A 21866-nucleotide genomic window follows, 5' to 3' on the forward strand; every position below is an offset into this window, starting at 1 on the left:
CATGCATGCATTCATTCATTCGTGCATTCGACATTTATTCAGCACCTGGGTGAGACACACGCTGAGATTCAATAAACTGCTGCTCAAAGTTGTGCCTAGACGTCCAAGGGTTAAGCCGCCGGCGCGGGCCCCTCCGCGTCCTCCTCCGCCCCCGCCGGGCGTGGGGAAGGCGGGAAGGCGGCGCGGCGGGTGCCAAAGTCGGAACCTGCTCGTCGGCAGCTCCCGGCGCTGCCTTGACTCGCGGCCAGGCCTGGCGCGGCCGCCGGCTGTGGAATGTGTGAGCGCCATGTGTCACCGCCCCAGACTGTGGGAAAACGCTGCTCCGCTCACCTCCCAGCAGCTGCCCCGCGCCCGCCCGGGCGGGAGCCGGGAAACAGGAGCCGCCTGCCGCGGAGGCCGCCCGGGGGCACTTCCGAGCGCGCGCCGCCTGCCCGGCCGCCCCTGCGCCCGCCGCGTCTCCCCGCCCACACCCCGCTGCCACCCGGCCCCGGGCGCCACCCGCGGAGCAGGCTGCGGGAGGGACAGCCCGGCACGGCCCCTTTCCTGCCCTTCACACCCCTCCTGCTTCTCAGGGGACGCTGGTTCACAGACCGAGGCCCCGTTGCGCGCGGCCGCCTTCGGAGCGCCGCCCTCCTCCCGAAACGGGCCGGGGCGAGTGGCTGCGAGAAGCTGCGGTTTGGCCCGCGGGAGAGGGGGGCTTCCCCACTGGGGTTGACCGACGCGAACGCCTCCCTGGCCCCAGCCGGGCCCCCTGAGGTCAGGCCCAGTGGTGAGAGCTCTGAACAGGAGGCCCCACGCTGCCTGCTCCCCCAAATCAGAAACAGTCTCCCCCCGGGCGAGGCAAGGGATCTGCACCACCCCACGCGCTCCCGCCTGCCGACTGCCTAGAGCCTGGTGTGAGCGGGAATCACATGCGTTCACACATCACGCAGGCAAGGTCTTTGAAGTCCGGCCATGTGGGCAGATGTATTCAAGGTCACCCTGCTGGGTGGCGGCAGAGCTCCTGTTGGAATCCACGCTCAGCGCACCTTCTGCCGGGTCCCAGCCCCAAAGGCATGGAGCCCTTTCTCTGCAGCCTGGTGCCCCTCGTTAAGTTCCTGCCTCACAGAGAAGCTGGCAATGGGGCAGACGGGGGTGGGGGCAAATCGTGGGTCCTGGGACCCCGACAGCTTTACCTAAACTCAGCCTCATGCTGCGAGAGGTCCCAGTGCGTCACCTCAGCCTGATTTTCTGAGGGTGCCCCGCCTGAGAGGCCTGGTTAGTGAAGCCCCCATTGTATCCAGCCCTCTACCAGCACCTGTCATTTGTGCACCTTGTTCCGGCTTGCCACCTCCTTCTGTGGAAGCCTTCCCAGATTGGCCCAATCATTGCTTCCCGGTTCTCCGGCGGCCTTTGACTGTGGTTCCTGTTTATGGCACTTGTGGCCCCCTGTAACTCATGGCCTACTTGTTGTCTCCTCCCTCCCGGAGTTTCCTGAAGACAGAGACTGTGTTGCTCTCCTTTTTATATTCCACAGAAACAGTAATTTGAGGGCTCTGCTTGAGGCAGCTGCTCTGTTTGTTGGCTGAATGTTATGCAATTTACCACTGGCTAGGAATCTCACCAGATGTGTGACCTTGGGCAAGTTACCTAATCTAAGCTTGTTTTCTCATCTGTAAAATGGAGATCAACTGCTATTGCGTCTAAAGTGACTTGTATAGTGGCTGGCACAAAGCAGATGCTGTGTGTGTGTGTGTGTGTGTGTGTGTGTGTGTGAATGATTGCTAAAGTTCCATAGACTGGTGACTTAAACAACAGTCATTTATTTTCTGCTGGCTCTGGAGGCTGGGAAATCCAAGATCAAGATGATGGTGGATTAGGTTGTTAGTGAGGGTGCTCTTCCTGGCTTGCAGAAGGCTGTCTGCTCACTCTGTCGCCGTGTGACCACAGAGAGAGAGCAAGTCTGTTCTTATGAAGACACGAATCCTATCAGATTAGGGCCCCACCCTTATGATCTCAGTTAACCTAATTACTTCTATAAAGGCCATGTCTCCAAATACAGTCACACAGGGAGCTAGGGCTTCAACCTATGGCTTTTGGGGGACACAGTTCAGTCCATAGCAGTGGGGGGAAAGGATATGATTCAGTCTAGGGAGACTCAAGGAGGGAATGCTTAGATAGGAGCGTGGAGGGCGTGCCTGGTGAAGGGAACAGCATTGCACAGCTTCAGAGGCAGGGGTGAGCCAGCAGCAAGGGGCTGGGTATGGCCGGTACAAAAAGCATGTGCTGGGTAGGAAATAGGTGTGAGAAGCTTGCGGGTATCGCCAGATTATGGAGGATTCTGAATGCTGGGTGTGTTTGAAGGGTTTGGAATGCTGAGTTTTTACTTGATGTGCCTGGAAGTAGTTGCTGAAGGTGGTTTGGGAGTGGAGGAATACATCCTTTAAAAAACAATTTAATTTATTTTAATTTTTAATTTTTGGGGCTACATAGTAGGTGGTATATATTTATGGAGTACATGAGGTATTTTGATACAGGCATGCAATGCATAATAATCACATCAGGGTAAATGGAGTATTCATCACATCAAGCATTTAGCCTTTGTGTTACAAACAATCCAATTATACTCTTTTAGTTATTTTTAAATGTATGATTAAATTATTTTTTACGAGACCAGGCGTGGTGGCTCAGGCGTGTATTCCCAACACTTTGGGAGGCCAAGGTGGGCGAATCACCTGAGGTTGGGAGTTCAAGACCAGTCTGACCAACATGGAGAAACCCTGTCTCTACTAAAAATACAAAATTAGCCGGGCATGGTGGTGCATGCCTGTAATCCCAGCCACTCTGGAGGCTGAGGCAGGAGAATTTCTTGAACCCGGGAGGCAGAGACTGCAGTGAGCTGAGATTGTGCCATTGCACTCCAGCCTGGGCAACAAGAGCAAAACTCCATCTCAAAAAAAAAAAAAAAAAAAAAAAAAAAAATATATATATATATATATATATATAGTCACTCTGTTATGCTCACAGATACTAGGTATTATTCATTCTTCCCAGCTCACAGATACTGGGTATTTTTTGTACCCATGAACCATCCCCACTCTCCTATCAACCCCCTCATTACCCTTCCCAGCCTCTAATAACTATCTGTATATTTTCTGTCTCTGTGAGTTCAATTATTTTAAATTTTAGCTCCCACAAATAAGTGAGAATGTGAAGTTTGTCTTTCTGTGCCTGGCTTATTTCACTTAACATAATGTCCTCCAGTTCCATTCATGTTGTTGGAAATGACAGGATCTCATTCTTTTTCATGGCAGAATAGTATTCAGTTGCATATATGTACCATATTTTGTTTATCCATTTAGCCATGATGGACACTTAGGTTGCCTCCAAAGCTTGGCTGTTGTAACTAGTGCTGCAATAAACATGTGTGTGCAGATGTCTCTTTGATAGACTCATTTCCTTTCTTTTGGGTACATACCTAAGAATGGGATTGCTGAATCATATAATAGCTCTATTTTTAGCTTTTTGAGGAACCTAAACTGTTCTCCCAAGTGGTTGTACTAATTTACATTCCCACAAACAGTGTACTAAGATTCCCTTTTCTCCACATCCTCGCCAGCATGTGTTATTGCCTGACTTTTGGATAAAAGCCAATTTAACTGGGGTGAGATGATATCTCATTGCAGTATTGATTTGCTCCTTTGCTGTGCAGAAGCTTTTTAATGTGATGTGATTCCATTTGTCCATTTTTGCTTTGGTTGCCTTGTTTGTGAGGTATTAGTCAAGAAATCTTTGCCCAGTCCAGTGTCTTGGAGAGCTTCCTCCATGTTTCCTTTTGGTAGTTTCATAGTTTGAGGCCTTAGATTTAAGTCTTTAATCCATTTTGTTTGATTTTTGTATATGGTAAGAGACAAGGGTCTAGTTTAATTCTTTTGCATATGGATGTCCAGTTTTCCCAGCACCATTTATTGAAGAGAATATCCTTTCCCTAATGTATGTTCTTAGCACCTTTGTCAAAAATGAGTTCGCTGTGTATGTATGGATTTGTTTCTGGGTTCTCTGTTCTGTTCCATTGGTCTATGTGTGTCTGTTTATAGGCCAGTACCATGCTGTTTTGGTTAATATAGCTCTGTAGTATAATTTAAAGTCAGGGTAAAGTTACTCCTCCAGTTTAGTTCTTTTTGCTAAGGATAGCTTTGGCTATTCTGGGTCTTTTGTGGTTCCATATAAATTTTAGAATTGTTCTTTCTATTTCTGCAAAGAATGTCATTGGTATGTTGATAGGGATTGCCTTAAGTCTGTAGATTGCTTCGGATAGTATGGACATTTTAACAATATAGATTCTTCCCATCAACGAACATGGAATATCTTTCCATTTTTTGTGTGTCTTCTTCAATTTCTTGCATCAATGTTTTAAGGTTTTCATTATAGAGATCTTTCACTACTTTAGTTAATTCCTAGATGTTTTATTTTATTTGTAGCTATTGTAAATGGGATTACTTTCTTGATTTTTTTTTCAGATTGTTTCCTGTTGGCATATAGAAATATTACTGATTTTTATATGTTGATTTTGTATCCTGCAACTTTACTAAATTTGTTGATCAGTTCTAATAGTTTTTTGATGGAGTCTTCAGTTTTTCCAAATATAAGATCATATCATCTGCAAACAAGGATGGTTTGACACGATCCCTTCCAATTGGAAGCTCTATATCTCTTCCTTCTGTCTGATTGATCTAGCTAACACTTCCAGGACTATGTTGAATAACAGTAGTGAAGGTGGGCATCCTTGTCATGTTCCCAATCTTAGAGGGAAGGCTCTCAGTTTCTTCCCATTCAGTGTGGGTCTGTTGTGTACGGTTTTTATTATGTTGAAGTATATTCCTTCTACACCCATTTTTTTTTTTTTGAGGGTTTTTATCATGAAGAGATGTTGAATTTTATCAAATGATTTTTTGGTACCAGTTGAAATGGTTGTATAGCTTTTGTCCTTCTTTCTGGTGATACATGATGTATCACATTAATGGATTTATGTATGTTGAACCATCCTTGCATCCCAGGGATAAATCCCGCTTGGTCATCATGAATGATATTTTTAATTTGTTGTTGAATTTGCTTTTCTAGTATTTTGTTAAGGATTTTTACACCAATATTCATCAGAAATATTGGTCTGCAATTTTCTTTTTTCAATGTGTTTTTGTCTGGCTTTTGGTATCAGGGTTATACTGGCCTCACAGAATGAGTTTGGAAGTATTCCCCTCTCCCCTATTTTTTGGAATAGTTTGAGTAGGAATGGTATTAGTTCTTCTTTAAATGTTTGGTAGAATTCAGCTGTGAATCCATCAGATCCTGGGCTTTTCTTTGCTGGGAGACTTTTTATCCAGCTTCGATCTCATTGTTTGTGATTGGTCTGTTCAGGTTTTGGATATCTTCATGGTTCAGTCTTGGTGGGTTGTATGTGTCTAGGAATTTATCCATTTCTTCTAGATTTTCCAATTTATTGGCATATAGTTGCTCATAGTAGCCACTAATGATCCTTTCAATTTCTGAGGTAACAGTTATAAGTAAATCCTTTACAATGACATGGCAATAGTAAGGCTTTGAAAATGCTTCTCATGGGTGCAAGATATAGGAAATTCAACTCTAGTTTTCAGATGAGGGTACTGAGTGACCAGCCCAAAGTCACACAGCAGGTTAGTGGGGACCAGGATCAGATAGAGCACTTTCTGTCTTCACAGTGGACCCCCCCAACCCCACCTTCCATTGCCCACCTTGGCCTTTGAGTACTAGGTGGGGAAAGGAGCTCAGGGAAGGTTCACTTGTTGGAGCTGTGGCCAGTGGACTACAGGGCATGAGAGCAGAAGCGAAAGCCACCTGGAGTGCACAGCAACATCCAGATGAGAACCCTGACCCCACTGGGACAGGATCAGTCCACATGAAACTGTTAGGGGACAGTGGGTAGTGGATATGAATGGAGTCCTGAGGCATGGGGGATTTAGAATACATGGGCAGGAAGAAATAAGAATATTTTATATCTGTTCAGGTATTTTGGTTACCATTATCATGGCTGTTTAAGATGCTCCCTGAACCATACATTTAAGTTAATGTTTTAAATAGTAATGCATCAAATTTGACCAAAATCTGAAGTACTACAAACAATATGACAGTACAGACAGAATGGTTGGAAGATATTAAGTGTCTAGGAGCACTGGTTTTGCTGATAAGACAAACTCTATGGGGCTGACTTATTGGTTAACTAGCCATTGTCTAGACGAAGAAACTGAGGCTTGGAAAGAATAAAAACTGCCTGAAGCCACACAGATGGTAAGTGGCAGAGCTGGTTGACTGCAACTCCATCTGGCTTCAATATCTGTACTCTTCCCACCCCTGATGCTGACACTGGGGCTGTGTGACACTTGGATATCGGGTATCCATGTGGTAGCTATATTTTCCAAGCCCCAAATAGGGACACATGGTCTGACAAGTGTGAAGGTACTTATGGGGCAAAAGACTAGAAGGTTTTAAATTAGGCCCGTCCCAGCAAATCCAGGACATCTGGTCATCATAGATATCTAGGGGCTGCCCACACCCCTGGCACAAGGCAGGCTTTTGCCATTTAATACTCTTTCCCATCTTGAATGCCCGAGGTCTATTTTTTGGTTTAAGCACATGCCACAGACGAGTGAGGGACATTTACAAAGATCAAACAGCTGGAGAGAGATTGCAAGAGACATTCTTTTTAGGGAAGTCATAGCAGGGGAGAGGGCAGGAGAGGGCAAGGAAGCAGCAGAGGGTCAGAAGAATAACTCACGGGTTCTAAATCCCAGGAGGTGTAGGGCATGGTGAGCTGAGGTCAGGTTAAGGCTGGGGACTTTTCGTCAGTATCAGGCCCGTAGCTACCCACTTCTCCTCTCCCTTCCTCTTTCCCCATCCCTTCTCCTTGTTCTTTTCTCATTGTGAACTCTAACTACTCCCTCCAGACTCTGGCTTAGAGCAGAAGGAGCTGCAGCTGGTCCGAGGCACCTCAAGGAGGGGGTGGCTGGTTTCTGTACAGCGGAGACAACTTCCTGAAGAGCTATGTGACTGCGCTGAACCCGCTTCTGTAAAATGGGTCCACCGATAACAGGTTATTGTAGAATTGTAGAGGATAGGATGTAAAACTGTCCTATAAACGGTAAAGAATTGGACACATGTGGTGCTCAGTTTTGTATTCAGTGGGAGTTGGTGTCGCTGTTATGTTGATATTGTTAGAATAACTGCCAGTCTTAGGAGCATTTATCAGGAGAGGCCTAGCAGCAATAATGTGAGGTTGTGTGTTTGCTTCATTTGAAATGGTACAGTTGCCTGCTACTTCACAAATACAGGGAGAAGAAAGGAGAAGTGAGGTGCAAGGTGGGTACGTGTGCATGTTTCAGTGTGTGTGTGTGGAGAGAGAGAGAGAGAGAGAGAAAGGGAGGTACAATTTGGCATTTGTTAGAAATCGCGCAATCATAGAATATTAGGGACGGGCCTTAAAGAATCTGTCCTCTTCATTCCTTCTATGGATAGGGACACAAAAACTCAGACAGAAGAAAGCTAATTTTCCAAGGTCAGTCACTAGTCAGTCGGGGGCCACATGGGGCATGGTGTCCAGGTCTTCTGGTCCAAGTCCAAGGCTTCCACTGTCAGCCCATGCTCAGCCCCTATCGTACAAACCACGATATACAGGGAGCAGTTGTGGGGGTCAGAGGGACAGATGTGACCTTTTGTGTCAGGGTTTCCCAGATTATTTCGGAAGGCCACAATTACAACCGTGACCCAATCAAAGAAGAGCCTGAAACAGTACTGACTGGGATGTGAGAACCAGGGATACAGCTTAGGGACCTGGAAGAATGTAGGTGCAGAAACAGCTATCCAAGCCTGGGTGTTTGGGGAAGACTTGAGGAAATAGCTGAAGGAGTGGACATGGGCAGTTATAATAATAAAAAGCAAGGAATTAAGTAACATTTCCTTCAAATGATGCTTTTTGCTCCAATTCTTGCCTAGAGGTGGTGGTTGGGGATTTTACCAGCATCCCTCTTTGGAATTCAAATGTACCAGTATTTCGCTTTCCCTGAAAAGCCTAAGTTACAAATTGATAGCTTCTAAAAACCTCTCTGCAGAGGGTTAATATCTGTGTTGGAAAAGAGAAACTCATCAGTTAATATCTACTTCTTAATCAGCTAAAGGTGCTGAAAAAAAAGGCCATTCACCAAGTGGTTAGCAAAGCTAATTTGTCATTCTGGCATTTTGACCTACTGTGCTTTTAAGGCATTATTCTTCCACAGCGTTTCAAAACCATTATTCTTCCACACCGTAGTTTCTCTTGGAGAGAACCAATTACATCTTTCCCTGCCATATGCGATAGGATGTCCTTGACATTACTTATTGGGTTTCCTTCTTATCTGGAAACTTGATTGGAAACTCTGGAGTAGGGGGGACCCTCATTTATTCATCTCTCCACCCTCCGTAGCACCTCCCATGAATCCTTGCCCAGGGCTGGCTCTGAGGAACCTTTTGTTGGATTTGAAATGATGATCATATTGGGTTAATTTCTAACGTTAGCCATAAAAATTGGCTAGAGTTCAAAGCTGGTGGCATGTTCAAGTGACTGCCAAACCTCTTGCTCATTCCCTCCCACCCCCCAGCCTCAGGTTGTGAGCAACTGAATTTATCAGCTGTGAAACTGGTTGCACTAATACCTCAGATGAATCTTCAGTATAAGCTATATCCCCCGCTGGGGCTTCTTGAGGAAGGTCACTGGGTCTCACCCATCTTGGAACCTTTATGCTTAGTCCGGTGACTGCCTGGTACGTAGAAAGCACTCAGTACATGTTTATCGGATTAGACAGAAATTTTCTAATGCCTTAGAAATTAGCAAAAACATTTTCATTAGGTTACTTCTCCCCTCAAACTCAGACTACATATCGTTATAGAAAAGAGAAAGGCGAGGGGGTGGGGACAGAAAACACTTCCTGCTCTGGAAACTATACCATTAGCTCCTTTTTTCAAGCCGGCATTTGTGATCTGATACCTGTATTTCACACAAGAAATGACAACTTCCCTGATACTAAAGAGTCCTTTCTCTTATCTAGGCTGATTTTTTTTTAATTTAATTTTTTAAAGCACAGACCCATCTTTGATCTATGCAGGGCAATGTATTTGGGTTGACAAGATGGTTTCCCTGTTTCTTCCTTTAGGCACACTTTCATCAGTATATTCCTGTCTTGGTTTAGTCCTCAGATGATTTTTTTTTTGGCCCAGAGTTTATCATGGACATTTACATTAGAGAGTATTTCTGCATCTTTCTGTGATTTTCATCTTTAGTTTATTAGAATAAGTCCCCCCGCCTTCTTTGGATGTTAATTTTATTTAAGAACATGATGTGGGGCTGCATATTCATTCATGTGAATATTAACTAATCCAGATGAACTTTACTGGAATGTAAATACTGTGGCTGGAAGGCAAGATCAAAACCATTCCCCAAACAGAAATGTTAATCTTTCTATGGCCAAGGGGAAACGCAGCAGTTTAACATGCAAGCAATTTCATGCATTTTTACATTAAGTCATTAAGTAGAATCTTTTGTCTGTTTTGTATGGTTGAAATTATTTATGAGTAACAGGTAAAGGCCAAAGGTCCCCAGTGTTGCTTGACCTGTTTGAATATCAGTCCATACCAAAGATGTTTGGAGAAATCACTGTTCTGACCACAGTGTCAACTAACACCAAAGGTGGCGTTTCATCCACCTTAAACATGTCACCAGAGGTTGAGTGAAACTACATACTCGCTTCCATTTATATACATGGTCATGTACCACTTAAGGATGGGGATACATCCTGGGGAAATGTGTTGTTAGGTGATTTCATCGTTGTGTGAACACACCGTAGAGGGCACTTACACATACCTAGATGGTATGGCCTACTACACACCTAGGCTATATGGTATAGCCTATTGCTCCCAGGCCACAAACTTGTACAGCATGTCATCTACTGAATGCTACAGACACTTATAACTCAATGGTAAGTATTTGTGTATCTTAACATATGTAAACATAGAAAAGGTACACTAAAAATATGGTGTTACAATCTTATGGGACTGTCATCATATATGAAGTTCATCGTTGACTGAAACGGTGTTATGCACCACATGACACTGTGTGTGTGGGTGTGTGTGTATGAGTACATGTATATGCATATGTAAAACCCAAGACTTCAGTGCAGTGTGTATGTGAGGCATGTGTGTGCATGATGTGGTAGTGGGGAGATGGGTCTCGTAGGTTCATGCAAACTAGCAAAGCAGAAGCTCAAGTTTAATGAATATTTAAAATATTATAGGCATTTACTTACAAAACAAACTGTAGATTTCTTCTGTATATCAAGAAATCAGTAGATCCTTCTATAAAGGAAAACTAAATCTTTTTTGATTGATAAGAGTGGGCTTTCCCTGAGTACTGATGTCATTGGATCACATTTAGATGGAGTGCCTGGGAAAGTCTGACATCTCTCATAGATGCCAACATGAGAGACTAATCGTACACAAAATAGCCTAGAGCCATTGGGGATTCAAATGGCTCCGGCCTGACCTCTTATCCTGACTTTCATACTTCCACCACCTCCAGCTCAGATCAGTCTCTTAGGCTAGGTCTAACACAAGCCAGTTCCAAAGAACGGGTATTATCCCTGGGTTAAGTAAATATTTCATGTGATTTCTTTCACTTGGCCAATCAATTATTGGATCAGATTGACCTAGAACCTTCTGGTTATTATAGTACTATTCTGTCTCTGTCCCTTAGGAAAGGATCAGCAGCAACACACACACACACCCACCACGCTCTTTCTTACAGCATTTCGAAGCTTTGGTGAGACACCTTAACTTATTTAAACAAAATATACAATTAAATAAGTGAAAGCTCACATCTGTTTTGAGATTGACTCTGGTAGCGCTAGTCTTACTGGATTTTATTAAAAGGAATTCCAGTTATGGTAACTACATTTATAAAAGCACAACTGGGGTGGATGAAATTGGAGTCGTTCACTAGGTTAGGTCAATATTCAGCCCTGGCTATGCATCCACCTGGGGAGCTTTTGAAAAATACTGAGGCCTGGGCCATACTTCAAGCCAATTAAAGCACAATCTCTGGCTGTGAGGCCTGGGCATCTGTATTTTTAAAAGCTCCTCCAGGAGATTTTAATGTTGAGAACCACAGAATTAGATGAATGGAACCAGGGAGTCAGGAAAGGGGTGATTAATACTATGCCATGCCAGTGACAGGCCAAAGAGCCTAAGCATTTTTTTTTTTGTTAGATGGAGTTTTGCTCTTGTCACCTAGGCTGGAGTGCAATGGTGCGATCTCGGCTCACTGCAACCTCTGCCTCCCAGGTTCAAGCGATTCTCCCACCTCAGCCTCCTGAGTAGCTGGGATTATAGGCGCCCACCACTATGCCCAGCTAATTTTTGTATTTTTAGTAGAAACGGGGTTTCACCATGTTGGCCAGGCTGGTCTCAAATTCCTGACCTCAGATGATCCACCTGCCTTGGCCTTCCAGAGTGCTGGGATTACAGGCATGAGCCACCACGCCCAGCCTGAGCCTAAGCTTTTCATTTAGAGTCAGTCTCTGGATATCAGAGCTGGATATATGCCTTAAATATATGTCTCATTTTGGAGGAGGGAAACTGAGGCTCAGAGGCTTAGTGATGCTATATAGTATTATCCTGGCCAGAAAGTACTTTTCACTGTATGCCTCTCCCCTAAAGAGCAACCTTGAGAACTGAAAGAACAACTCCTGTCTATGTATCTAACCATCTATTTATTTAGTAATATTTAAACAGTGGAAATGGTTTATGGTGGTGTTATCAGCACAGCTTTGTAGCTCTCAGATGTAAAGGCTGTGTCTCTTATTAGCTACTGCTTATTTTTTCTAAGCCTGTCTTCTTATCTGGCAAATAAGAATTAAGAATAACTACTCCCCAAGTGTTATCACAAATGAGATGACAGCAGGTAAAGCATGTAGTATGTGCTTGGAAAACCAAACGGGATTATAATTATTAACTGCATTAACAAAAAATCTTGGGATTTATGTAGAAATAGCTGCAGAGGGGATAAAAAGAGCTTCTTGGAGCTTCTTTGCACGAAATATCATAACCCTGCAAAGGCTGTTTTTGGTTTCCATTGATTGAAAACACAAATAAACCCCAACTGAAGCTCATCTTATGAAGGAATGAATGGATTTCCAATCTGTGTTTTCTTGTTTACTGTGGAAAATATGCGATCCAAGGAAAACACAGGTGGTTAAACTGTTCAGTGCCTCTATTTTTATAAGCAGAGGGCTCTAAGCATTCAAACCCAAATATTTTACTTAATAGAAAATGAAGACTAACTTCTCAAGGTTAACTGGCTCCAGGTTTCCTGTGGCCAAATTTAGATTTTCTCTTTCAGCCATCAGTTGAAATTCCAAAACAATAATAAAAAGCTCACAATTAGCATTTTTAAAGAAGCATTTTCTTTTCATTTAGGAGCCTTTTCTTTTTTGGCATCCCTTTTGTTTTGCAAAAATAAAATCCTAGTAGGGAGAGGACAGCCACCTCCCCGCGTTGGATGCTTGCGAGATGAAGACGGGAGGCGGCTCCGCAGGGCCCTGGAGAAGGTGGCGCCCCTCCCCCTGCCCCCGCCCCCCGCCCACTCCCCACCTTCTCTCCCCGCTGCCCGCCCCGCCACCGGGGCTTGTGCGGACGTGTCTCGGGCGTGACCTTTGAGCAGCTGCGCCACCGGCTCAGCCTCGCGGCGGGGGAAACCCGAGCTCCCAACAAAACAGCTCCATCTTTGGCTAGGCCTGTGGTATTTCCAGGCGCTGCCGGTGGGGAGAGAGGCCGCGTGCCTGAGAGGCTCTCGGAGGTCGCCGCGGCTTTCGCTTCCCGGGTTTTACATTTCCGAAGGGGCTGAGCGTCTGCAGAGGAACCCGAGCTGATGCTGGGGCTGGGGCCGGGGCGGGAATCTAAGGAATGCACCTCTGGGGAGGCTGGAGGGAGCGTGGCTCATCCTCCTCCCGGGATGGGTCCTTCAGCGCGCTTTCCTTCTTTTTTCCTTTTTGCAGATGTTATGTGGTCAACAGGGACTGAGACTCTTTAAGCCCTTACATCTCTAAGGGCTAAATCTTCTTCCTGATGTTCCTCCCTCCTCCAAAGCGGTAACAGTTTTCACGTGATTCAGTTGCCTCTACCTGCCTGAAGGACTGGAGTGCAAAGTTGAACTTGACTCCAGCAAGTGAATTGATCCTTCCCCGGGGAAAAAAGTTTAGACATCACTAATAGTAGTTAACTTTTGAGTGCTTCCTCTGTGCTAAGCACGGTTCTAATCACTTAAATGTAAAAACTCATTTAATTATCACAATTGTATGACATAGGAATTATTATTTCTGCTTTACAGGCACCAAAGAAGGCCAGGAGAGGTTTAATAACTTCTTCAGAATCACACAGCTTGCACATGGTTGGGCTGGGTTTACATTTAGGCGGTCTTACTCCAGAGTCAGTGCTCCTAACCATTGCAAGCAACAAATCTCAACAAAGTGGAGAAGGAAACGCTGGGAAATTTGGAAGTCAGACATGGCAGGTGAGGACTTCTTTTTTCTTTCTCTCTCTCTCTCTCTCTTTTTTTTTTTTTTTTTTTTTTTTGAGATGGAGTTTTGCTCTTGTTGCCCAGGCTGGAGTGCAGTGGCGCGATCTTGGCTCACCACAACCTCTGCCTCCCCGGTTCAAGTGATTCTCCTGCCTCAGCCTCCCCAGTAGCTGGGATTACAGACATGCACCACCACGCTCGGCTAATTTTTTTTGTATTTTTAGTAGAGACAGGGTTTCTCCATGTTGGTGAGGCTGGTCTCAAACTCCCAACCTCAGGTGATCTGCCCGCCTCGGCCTCCCGAAGTGCTGGGATACAGGCATGAGCCATCGCGCCCAGCCAGGACATTCTTAAATGCTCTGTTTTGGTCAGAAAGTGCTGGGACCCCGGGGTGGCACACCCAGCACTCACCAGGAACTAAGTACCTGCTGCCCATTTTGGACACGTGCTGGCAGCTTGTTAATTCTCATGCTGCCATTCTCAGGAGGGGCTCCCTGGCAATCTGATCTATTGCCTGTTGGAAAGGGACAGGGCAAGCAGGGACAGGAGATGCTGACGGCAGGCGGTTGGCTCCCAGGGTGGGTCTGAAGAGAGAGGAGAGAGGTGTGAGAAAGAGAGGGACCCATGGCACCAGGGCTGAGGCAGGGGCCAGGTCTTGCCTTCGATGCCCCTAGGAAGTATGCCAGGCACTTGGGGGAACTCCTGTCCCGAAACGGTGAAGTCTGCATCCAGTAGGCCAATCTGTTGATGAACAAGTTTGGCTAGACTGGCAAGGAGTCAGAATTTGTCCCTTTCTAGTTTGTTCCCCCGGATGGAGGTATGAGCACAGAATGAGTCCTTAGAGGATGCTTCTGGGGAGAGAGCAGTGAAGACCAAAGTTCTAGGATGGTTTGAGAGCTCCCTTCTCTGGCATATGGAAGAGCAAGATGTGTACCCTCCCCCAAACACGCGCCACACCAGGTTCGCTTCCCGCTGGTCTGAATGTCTCCCTTGGCTAATTCTTACTCTTGGGTTCCATTACCTTTGAGCTAACAGCTCCTACAGTGCCATTTTATGTCAGCGAAGAGTACCCAGCACAGTTGCCTGAGTCAGGCAGGAAAAGCTTGGTGTCCCTCCCGTCGCCCACTCAGTACCCACCCACACAGCACACAGCAGGAGTACTGAAAATGCACCCAGGCCGGGCGCGGTGGCTCACGCCTGTAATCCCAGCACTTTGGGAAGCCGAGGTGGGCGGATCACGAGGTCAAGAGATCGAGACCATCCTGGCCGACATGGTGAAACCCTGTCTCCACTAAAAATACAAAAGTTAGCTGGGCCGGGTGGCACACGCCTGTAGTCCGAGCTACTTGGGAGGCTGAGGCAGGAGAATCGTTTGAACCCGAAAGGCAGAGGTTGCAGTGAACTGAGATTGTGCCACTGCACTCCAGCCTGGCAACAGAGCGAGACTCTGTCTCACAAAAAAAAAAAAAAAAAAAAAAAAAAAAAAAAAAGGGAAATACACCCACAGGGTGTCCTGGAGGTACCCCTGCATCACCCTGACTGTCTGAGTGTCCCCAGGCCAACCTTCAGAGTACAATATTTCTTCAGGCGGATAAACTGGTATGGTGAGACCCTTTGTGGGTTCCTGTAGGGCTCTGCCACTTACTTGCTGTGTGACCTTGGGCAAGTTACTTAACTTTTCTGTGCTTCAGTCTTGTCATCAGCAAAATGGTGATAATACTAATACCTACTTCAAAAGGTGTTGTAAGAACTTAAATGAGTTAGCAAAAAAGTCTAAAATGCCTGGCCCATGGCAAGTGCTCAATAAATATTAGTTTCTGCTTTTACTATTGTCACAACTATTATTAGGTTGGTGCAAAAGTAATCATGGTTTTTGCCATTGAAAGTAATGCCAAAACGCGATGACTTTTGCGCTAACCTAATATTATTACGCAACTCTAGGCAACTAACTTTACCTCTCTGAATCTCATTGTCCTCACGGTAAGATGAGTGTAATAGTATCTGTTTTACAGGATTGTTGTGAGAATTACACAGTGTTAATTACTATTGTAAAGTTTGCAATAAATAATTATTATGTATGTGTTGCTTTAGCCTGGTTTATCTCCCGGGAGATGACTTTATTTCTAAATGTACAGGGGTTTCTTAAAGAGCTTCAGAATGCTGATCATCGCTAGTGAGGGCACTTGGACACTTTGCTTAACCTCAGCCAGCACCTCTTTTCCCAGCTGTAAAATGGTATGATAATAAGCACCCCTAGGAATCTCAAGGATGTTATGAGGGGAAAATATACAATAATATACAAAGCACTTTGAGCTTCTCTGAAGAGAGACGCATATAAATGGAAGGTGGTATTAGAAGGTGGGGTAATCACTGGTTACCTCCCCCCCTTTTTTATTTAATTAGGAGAAAACTAGTAATTAGGAAGCATGGCCTTGTTAAAGCTGTGGCCTGGGAAATAGTTCTCTTGGCACTTAATCAGAACTGTGACATGGCGCAAGTTTTTGCAAAATGTGGGCAGCAGGGGACCTTCCCCCAGGCTCAGATTGTGAGAAATGTGCTGTCTAGGGGCCCGATCCTGAGGTGGCTCAGTTGGCTGGGGAGCCCCCTGGGGAGATCTTCACTCAGGTCTGCAAAGGGACTCTGTCCTGCCTCCGTAGCCCTAATCTCTGGGGGCCTCAAAGTCATTCTCATCTGCAGGTTACAGCTTGCTGCAGGCCCAGAACCAAGCTTTTCTACCACATTGAACCCACTGGGGTGACTTCAGGCTTCTGAAAAGCACCTCAGATCTAGTCTGGTCTCTGATTCAGTAGCAGAGACAAAGAAATCCCCTGCCTGTTCCCCTTAAAATGGGCCATTGTGGAGTGGGTGCTGGGGCCCTAGCTTGCTCCCCACTGTGCCTTTGTTAGAGCAGTGGCCTCCAGCAGAACCCGCTGTCTCTCCCTGCGTGTCCCAGTTGGCCGGTTCTCCTGGACTCTGCTTAAAGGCCGCCTCTGCCAGGAGACCTTCCCAGGTCTTCCCAGTTACCGTCACTCTCTTTCTCCTCTAGACTCTGTGTTTGGTACAGTGTGGCTTTTGTGTTTGTCCTGTCTTCTCTCACATTTGACTCTGAGCCACTGGAAGAAAGGGAAGGAAAGTAAGTCAGAGAAATGAAATGTTCCCATCCCCAGGCACCTGACCAGATGTTGCAGACAGACTGACCAGCACAATTGTATTGATTCTCCCTCAATGCATTGAAAAAGCAAACGGGAGGCATCTGGAAAATCTTGAGATAAGCAGTTCCATTTTCAATGATGAATCTCTTGAAATACACAGAAATGGTATAACAATCATGTATCCACCACTTAGACTACCAGTTGTTACTCTTTTGTCATACTCATTTAAATGTATTTTTATTATGTATTTAAAAGAAGTGAAACTTGTAGATACAGCTAGGGTTCCCCGTGTCCACTCACTGAAGTCCCTTCCCTCTCCCTTCTAGGGTCCACCACTTTCCTTGTGATTTGATAAAGGACCCTGCATCCATGGATGGACAGAGGGGTTTGCTAAAGTGCTGAATTGTGTGTGAAATTCTACGTGTGCATCTTTCTTACACATGCCACGTCCATTGCAGAGCTGCTCTTGACTCAACCTTCCAGCGGTCTCCACTGCAACCGCTCTGGCCCAGGCTACCATTTTCTATTCTTTTTTTTCTCTCTCGCCAGGTTTGGAGTGCAGTGACGTGATCCAGGCTCACTGCAACCTCTGTCTCCGGGGTTCAAGCGATTCTCCTGCCTCAGCCTCCCGAGTAGCTGAGATTACAGGCCCACACCACCACACCCAGCTAATTTTTGTATTTCTTAGTAGAGACGGGGTTTCACCATGTCAGCCATGCTGGTCTTGAACTCCTGACCTGGTGGTCCACCCACCTCAGCCTCCCAAAGTGCTGGGATTACAGGTGTGAGCCACTGCACCCGACCCAGGCTACCATTTTCTGACATTTAAATCTTTTGCTTCCCGTAGCAGCCTCAGACAGACATTCTAAAGTCTTAGATCATATTTCCCCTTTGCTCATAAAGTCCACTCATGGTTTTAGATTTAACTCAGTAAAATTCCTATGTGGTATGTGTCTCCCGACCTCTGCCCCTCTGACCTCATCTCTCTCACTGAGGCAGCTTTCCTCCCACTTCCCGAGGTCCAGCCATTCTGCTCTTTTCGCTTATCTTCATTCACGCTGGGCATGGCCTCAGGCTGTTCACGCTCTTGTTGCTGTGCTCTTTCCCCAGTTAATCACATGATGAAACCTCTTATGTTCTTTGGGTCTTTGCTCACATTCACTTCTCAGTGAAGATTCCCTGACACATCCTGTTTAAAAATGTGACATCATTCCCACCGGTCTCTCTCTTACCCTGTTGTAATTCTCCTTTTTCCATAGCACTCTTCACCGAGACAGGGTCTCACTCTGTTGCCCAGGCTGGAGTACAGTGGAGTGATCATGGCTTACTGTGGCCTCAACCTTCTGGGCTCAAGTGATCCTCCTACCTCAACCTCCCGGGTAGCTGGGACTATAGGCACATTCTACCATGCCTGGCTAATTCTTCGTATGTTTTTTTTTTTCTTTGTAGAGATGGGTTTTTGCCATGTTGTCCAGGCTGGTCTCGAACTCCTGGGTTCAAGTGATCTGTCCGCCTCGGCCTCCCAAAGTGCTGGGATTACAGGTGTGCACCACCATGCCTGGCCCACAGCACTTGTTTTCTAGCAAATTATGTATTTTACTTATTTATTACATTCATTTTTTATTGCCTGTTTTTCTCTGTTACAATATAAGCTCCACGAGAGCAGGAAATTCTGTTTGTCCGCTGATGTTTCTGAGTCCCTGCAATAGTGCCTGGCACATAGGTGCCCCATAAATATTTGCTGAAAGATTACATAAATAAATGGATGAACGGATATGAGCATTTCTCACTGGAGAGGGTCCAGAACTTTCATTAGATTTTCCGAGGTGTCTGTGACACAAAAAAGGTAGGAACCATTGACATAGTAACCCATCAAAAAGTTTGCTGGAAATTCTTTGCTTGCCGGGAAGTCTGCCTAATGAAGCAGGAGGTCCTGAGGGATTTTTCTCCTTTTTTGATTTGTGTCTTTCCAGAGAGCTAATGCTGGCAGCTATTGGGATGTCCTCTTCCAGGACTGGTGATGAGTTTCCTGGTATCCAGCCTTGGCCGGACTGAGGTAGGGAACCAGGGAGGCATTGACGGAGACCATGGACAGGAGCCCTGGCAGTGGGCCAGCTCCAAAGAAGCTGTAATTTTCCTTGCTCCTTTTGTGGAGTCTGTCTGGGAGCAGAGGCTGAATGTGGCCACAGCCTCCTGAGCTTCCTTGAGGAGCTAGGCAAAATGCCCAGACCAACAGGAGCTGCTTCCTGCCTTACAGGCTCCAAGCATAGGCAAGGAGTAAGATCAGGACTTCTTATAGGAGCCTTGGCCTGGGTGACCAGACAGTGGCTTGTGATGCAGAGAGAGATAATAGTCAAGTGGGGGGAGCTTGGAAACAAAAAGACACCAAAGGCCATCTGGAGTGGATAGTGGGAGTGAATTGGAGGTGAGTCAGCCAGCTCACAGGGCAGTTAAAAAGACAAGTGGGTAATTGTGGGTGCAGTCCGCCGGTCATACACCGAAAATGAGGAACAAGTGGTTAATTGGGCCCACAAGCCCAGGATCCCGCCTATAATTAGCAAATTGCAGGGCTTTGATATTTGCTTTGGTAACAACTTGTGTAGTAAATTGCAGGGAGGAAAACTGTACCCCCAGCCTGGGGAGTGACTCTGTGTCACTATTCTCTCACAAACACTTGTAGGCAGCGCACACATGAATATACTCCCAGCATTGGCAGTGGGACTTGCACCTTTCTGCAGGCTGACAGCCTCCTGTGATGCTTTCTGTTTCCATTTACCCCTTGCTTAAGTTTTTGCCAATCAGGGCTGAAGCTGAGGGCTGGTTTCCTGGTGCATGCTCCCATTGTTCACACACTGATTTTCATGTTCCCTTAAGCTGCAGCCCTTGGGGAGGAGAGACCTTCTGACCAGAGATGTGACCAGGAGTGGCCACGTGGTAATGGAAGTTCTATAGTGGGGGTAATTCCCATGAAAGTTCTATAGTGGGGGAAGGGGAAGAGACACAATTGAGTTCTGTTTCAGCATTGTTGAAATTTTGTCTATGAGGATGGTCAGTGCTTATTCCTGATCAGAGACTGGCCTTTGTGGTTTCATATCTGTGGCTACCTCTGCAGGCTTCTCAGCCATTGTAACCAAATTGCAGACCAGAAGCATAGGAAAATTGCACTGGGATTGTCATAGTAAAACCCTATAAATGTCCACACATACAGAGAGACTGGTGAGCACAGGCAATGAAAAGAGCACTAAATGAAAGTGCCGGGAGACCTGGGTTTGAATTTGCACTCCCTACTGATGGGTCTTTTCAAGTCACTTAAATACTCGTACATCATCTCTGTCATTTATAGGTCTGTTTCTATTGACTGATTTTTCTCTTGATTATGGGTCACCATTTTTCTGCTTCTTTATATGTCTAGTAATTTTTTGTTAGATGGCAGACATTGTAATATTCTATCATTAAGTATTTGGACTTTGTTGTCTTCTTTTTTTAAAAAAAATCTTGGTTTTGGCTTTGTTTGGGCTTTATTTCAGCAGACAGTTAAGTTACACATGGATCAGTTTGACATCTTTGAATCCTGGCTTTACATTTTGCTATGGAGAGTCTAGAGTAACCTTCACTCCAGGAATAAGTCAGCCTTTTTACTCAAGTGTGATTTATCTGGGCTCTTCACTGAATGTCCCAAGGGATCACCAAGGACTCTCCACTTTGGCTGGGTGATGCACAGTGATGGCCTTACATTTTGAGAGCTTTAGATTGTTCAGCTTACAACTCTTCTGTCATTTATCTTCCCTGGTCATGTAGAGTTTCACTTTAGACACATATAGTTGAATACTCAGCAAAGACTCAGGAAAATATCTCAGTAGACTTATGGTGTTATTTTTCTGTGTGTCTCCCTCCTTTCAAAAATTGTGACCCTCAACTCCTAGCTGCCTCAGGTCTGTAGACAGATCTCTGTCTCCTTAACTTAGTGAAGCTACTGGACTGTGCTCGTGGACTGGAAATTGCCTCCAAGCATAAAGCTAGGGTTATTTCAGGTCTCACCTCATTGATGCATTCTCTCACAGATTACAGTTTTGCAATTTCCCAGTGTCTGAGAAGAGTAGTAATTCTATCAAGACTGGAAGTTGAAGTCTTCTCAAGTTAATAAAATTTGTTTTCCCAAATGTAGAGGCAGAATGTAATAGTATTTTCCTCAAAAGTTAGTCATGATAACTCAACTATGTAATGGTTCTGAAAACACCTATAATGATGCATGAAAGAAGCAATGGAGCATAAAATTAGAATAGTTAATAAATTATAATATTTTTCTTTTCCTTTGACACCAATAGTATAAATGGATTTATCATTTTCACAAAATTGTAGAATTTTAGGACTGTAAGGGACTTATCTCAGGAAGATAAAATTGGATTGCTCCAAATACCTCATTTTACAGATGAGTAGACTGAAGCTTAGTGAGGGAATTTTCCCAAGCCCCCATAGCCTATTAGTAGAAGAATGAGACTGGAACTCAGGTGTCTTGGCTCCCAGCCTATGGGGCATCCATTCATTCAGCTCACCTTTACTGAGTATCTACTAAGTTCAGAACATTGAACTAATTGCTATATTGCCTCTCTATAATATCTTAGTTTGCAAAAATGTTAAAAAATCAATTTTGGAACATTATGGTAAGTTCAATAAATCAGCATATAATTTTGGACTTCTCTGGAGTGAGTAAGTCTGATTGACATTAATTGGAGCAGCCTCCATTGTCCAGTGCAAAAATGCAAAGTGCTTCCAGCATTCAGATCTCTTGGGATATTCTATTATAGTGCTTCAGACATATGAACATGTCAGGTAATTACTGTGGTTTTATGGCCCTGTCAGTTATGGTTGTAGGGAAGCTAAGGATTTACTCTGCATGCAGCCCTTCCAGCCACTCAATGCAAAAATGGATGATAAAACTTTAAGAGGAGTGTGCAGCATGTTGCAAGATGTGAACAGAACACCATATAAGATGTCAGGAGGCCTGGATTCTAGACTTGGTTTGTTACTTCCATTTTCTGCGCCTAGGTTTTTCTAACTGTAAGATGAGAACAATAGCCTATGATCTACAATGCCCATTCCAACTC

The 21866-nt window shown here is 45.2% G+C and overlaps 1 long non-coding RNA gene across 2 annotated transcripts in view; it reads left to right on the top strand.

Moving 5' to 3' along the window:
* Positions 1–12630: 12630 nt before the first annotated feature.
* The window catches only part of LOC106997185 (uncharacterized), a 53249-nt gene continuing 44013 nt past the window's right edge, over positions 12631–21866 (top strand). The window contains exons 1-4 of one of the 2 annotated variants that reach the window (XR_013414488.1): positions 12631–12889; positions 13089–13181; positions 13421–13603; positions 18735–18817. This is a non-coding gene — a long non-coding RNA (uncharacterized LOC106997185). Of the gene's footprint in view, positions 13182–13420; positions 13604–18734; positions 18818–21866 lie in introns of both variants that reach the window. The other variant, XR_013414487.1, reaches the window with a different exon arrangement.

This window comes from Macaca mulatta, chromosome 2, assembly GCF_049350105.2.
Source record: "Macaca mulatta isolate MMU2019108-1 chromosome 2, T2T-MMU8v2.0, whole genome shotgun sequence".
Lineage (NCBI taxonomy): Eukaryota > Metazoa > Chordata > Mammalia > Primates > Cercopithecidae > Macaca > Macaca mulatta.